General features: G+C 40.8%; 1 long non-coding RNA gene across 2 annotated transcripts in view; it reads right to left on the bottom strand.

Annotated features, from left to right (window-relative positions):
• Positions 1–324: 324 nt before the first annotated feature.
• LOC130116123 (uncharacterized) overlaps positions 325–4,147 on the bottom strand; it is an 84,748-nt gene continuing 80,925 nt past the window's right edge. For both annotated transcript variants that reach the window (XR_008810538.1, XR_008810537.1), the window contains one exon: positions 325–912. This is a non-coding gene — a long non-coding RNA (uncharacterized LOC130116123). The remainder of the gene's footprint in view (positions 913–4,147) is intronic.

Raw genomic sequence — 4,147 nt, 5'->3', positions numbered from 1 at the left:
TCGCTTTTGAAAAAGTAATTTTGCTGGTGTGCAATTCTCATTAAAGCGAGTCTGTGTTTACCCAGCCTGGATGCCAGGGGTAAACACATACGGGGGCAGCTAACGCCAGAAGATGCCAGTTAATGGAGTCATGTCGAAGTCTGTGCAGGAAATGAAGGAGCTGCACCAGAGAGGCACTTCAACAATATTGTGGTGGTTATCGTTTCAGTCTTCAGTGGCCATGTAAGAGTGGATCAGGTCCTGTGATTATCGGGACAAAAGTCTTTTAGGAACTCTTTATTTGATCAGACTGAATGAAGCAAAATGTATTTTTGAGCTGTTTGCTGCCTGTTTTTCTTGCAGTTATTTTAAGTTTTAAAACGATAAATCAAAATGCTTTTTGCAGAATGTAGTTTTAGTGAAATAGAGCATCTTGTATAGAACAACACGCATGTGAAGTCAAACTTGTACTCTACAAAAGCCTGTTTTATTTTCTCTGCCACACGCACTCATGACGTTCTCAGTGAGTGAAATATCCCTTTAACAACTTGGCAATGGAGCCACGGTGCGAAGACGTGATGTGTAAAGATAGGCACTATTTATGTGTGTGTGTGTGTGTGTGTGTTACAGATGAGTATCTGTACTTGTCAAAAAAAACACAAAAAAAAACAGCAACACATTCATGGAAAGTGTATGTCCTGGGGAAAATTCCCTTTTTGTTAAGAACGTGTGTGTGTGTGTGTGTGTGTGTGTGTGTGTGTGTGTCTGTGGGTGTGTGTGTGTGTGTGTGTGTCTGTGGGTGTATTTCTGAGAAGGGACCATTTGAAGTTGTTCATTACATGGCTGAGAGGCTGGAGGGGGATCAGGAGGATCTACATAGCCTTTTCATACTCAGCTGCCAGTTCTTGACATGTCATGACCTGGTCTTATACGCTGTAAGAGAGAGAGAGAGAGAGAGAGAGAGAGAGAGAGAGAGAGAGAGAGAGAGAGAGAGAGAGAGAGAGAGAGAGAGAGAGAGGAAGGGAGAGAGAGAAAACAGTTAATAGTTCCAGAACTATGAGATATTTTCTACAACAGTAGACAGTAGGCCACACACACACACACACACACACACACACACACACACACACCCATCTGACGTGTCCTATTTCAGTAAGAATGTTTGTGAGGTTTTCCCTTAATTCTCTCCATTAGGAGGAACAGTGAAGCTGACTGGTTTTGCAGGGAATATTTGGCTGATATTTAAAACAATTTACAAGGTGACAAACGCTGAACGCTGGCTCCACCTCGGTGCTCGAACCCTTGCAAAAGGCACGCGAGTCCTTTTGTTTTCAGACGAACGATTTTAAATACCACTGCTTAAAACCACCGATTTTTCCCCTTTTGTCTGAATTCGGAGTCGAGGACCAGGACGTTTCATACCGTCAGAAGGTCTGCGACCATTATACCCCAAGTATTTACCTTATAACAGAATTACCTCTCGGCGTTATTCACCTGAAGTCTTCATTCACGAGTTGTGCTTATACTAGTTATACTGGGCCCCAGCACGTCAATAACAACAATAATAGTAACTCCACAATATTGTCTCAGCATCCAGACAAAAGCAGAAAGTCTCCTGGTGACACGACGACGTTTGTGGTAGTGAAAATAGCTGCCAAAGATGGAGACACAAGTCAAACGGCGAGTATGTTTAGAGTCATCGCCCGACACGCGTAGCGTCTATTAATAAGCGGGGGCGCCAAGGATGAACAGACGATGATGTGTGATGACAGCATCGTGGCTATTTAGACACAGAGATGTGATGTTTTTATTCAAATACAGACAGTGCTATTCACAGCTCCCTGCATCAGCAACACGCTTGTTCACAAACACCGGCGCCTGGACTTGAAGGAGGCCCATCAGCGAGCTCCTCTCGCTCCAGTACCCGGGGCAGGGAAACGCAGTAATAGCTCGTGGTTACGACAAACGAATGATTAGGAACTGTATAACTGACAAACTTTGAATTAAATGGCCATTGGCATAAATATATATAAATATATATTTATATATTTATTCATATATTTATATGAATTTATTAAATGGCCATGGGTATATATGTATATGTAATCTGTATATGTATGGGTATATGTATATGTATATGTATGGGTATATGTATTCGAATTAAACAGCCATGAGTATAAATATATATGTGTGTGTGTGTGTGTATAAATATAGTTAAAGGTATAAATATATCAGTTAAATATATATATAAAGGAAGGACATGAGAAGATGTGGTCTCTGGCATGATATGATACCAAATTTAACAGCAGAACAACTTTTTTTTTTTGTGGATCAAATACAGCCATACTCTTACTAAATATACCACTGGATGACAAACTTCACAAATCAGTTGAGATTATAAAGAGAAACTTTATTGGGATATCATCTTTAAAATGACAAATTGTACAACAGTCAAGAACATATGCAACACTTGATCACCACGAGGCACAAATCCACACCTAAAACAAAGAAGGTGGAAGGAAGAGAAGGAAGAAAAACATACAGCTAAAAACAGGCAAATGCATTTCAGGACTGACTTGGAAGATGACGCTGACTTGATGAAAGCCAAGCACCTGTGGATGGAGGTCAGCAGCAGGAGGACACACACCAGCCTCCTCTGGCTGAGCCACAGCATCAAGTCCCTCTCCCCTCATCTGCTCCCTGCTTCACACCAGGGGAGAAACAGACAGCCTGTCCTACATCTGTCTTCTGTACTAACCCTGTCTTCACGTGGACTATGATGAAGACTGGGAACTGCACATGCAGAACTCTGGATCACACTGTGGGACGGGACACACGTTCACATCCCAACCATCAAACTGTAAAAGCAGGATAACGGACTGGGAAGTAGTCAACTGTAAACAGTTTCTCTAACTGCCCCTGGACTCCTTGTGCAAATTAAAAAGGCAAAATTGGATTGTTCAAAAAAAAAAAAAGAAAAAAAAAACCCATCAGATTCCTTCCAAAAGCCTTCATTGTTTATTTCACAAAGATTCTGGTAAGGCGTGCATGTGAGAATGAAAGATGTCAAGACTGTTTAAAAGAAAGAAAGACCAAGGGAGAGCAGGAACAGCAAGATTTTTAGTAGTAGTATATATATATATATATATATATATATATATAAATATAAAACTTTGTTAAAAGAAACACCCAATGGTAGGGAAAGTGCTCAACAAATAAGAAGCAAATAAACCAGTGAGTCTGTCTCATAAAGAATTTACTTGACTTACTGGATTATATATATATATGATTATTGACAGTGGATGAGTGCTTATGGCATGAAACAGGCTTGTACTGTCTCATAAAGAATTTACTTGAATCACTTGATTATGTATATATATATATATATAAATATAAATATATATACACACACACACATATCCCATCAGACATGTATGTATGCATGCACTGTCTCCTTAAAACTCAGCTCTGCCATAATAAATACATTGTTATAATTATTATATATAATTATTATACAGCATCCTTATGAATTTTAACAAGTAATACACACTCAGCTGTCTCTATAGTGCTGTAACACTGAAAAACAAAGAAAACACACACTGGAATCCGAAAGTCTTCCTGCCCAAACAGACTGGATATAAAGGGGTAATTGACACCTCGTGTGTACTTGGGCTGTTTGCACATAGGAACAGAAATGTAGATCACACATAACGTGTCCGAATATCCATGGCAAGACGGTCCTCCTTCCTTTCAAACTTGCGAACCACGTCTCGAGTCTCGAGTGGCAATAAAGAGTTAAACGTTGGTTCTTCGGGGGGGGATTTCCAGCCTCCTTCTAAACCCTAACTGACCTGAATCAGCTCAACTCTGAACAGGCAGACCTCCGAAGGAAAAGACGGGGGACAGTGTCCTAGCATCCATCTCGCCACTTCACTATCAGTTCCTGTGCTGCTACTATACTGTCATGTCCCGCTAACTTTGACAGCGTGCAGTGTGAGAGGAGTGCCAGGACATATGCACATGTGTGTGTGTGTGTGTGTGTGTGTGTGTTTGTGTGTGTGTGTGTGTGTGTTTGTGTGTGACTGTTGACACACTGTGGTGACCTTAGTCTTTCTCAGATTAATGAGGTTAGTGCGTAGTCTGGTTAATCTGCTGGTGTGATGTGGCT

The sequence above is a fragment of the Lampris incognitus genome, chromosome 7, assembly GCF_029633865.1.
Source record: "Lampris incognitus isolate fLamInc1 chromosome 7, fLamInc1.hap2, whole genome shotgun sequence".
NCBI classification, from domain to species: Eukaryota; Metazoa; Chordata; class Actinopteri; order Lampriformes; family Lampridae; genus Lampris; species Lampris incognitus.
This window is presented reverse-complemented; position numbering and strand designations above follow the sequence as displayed.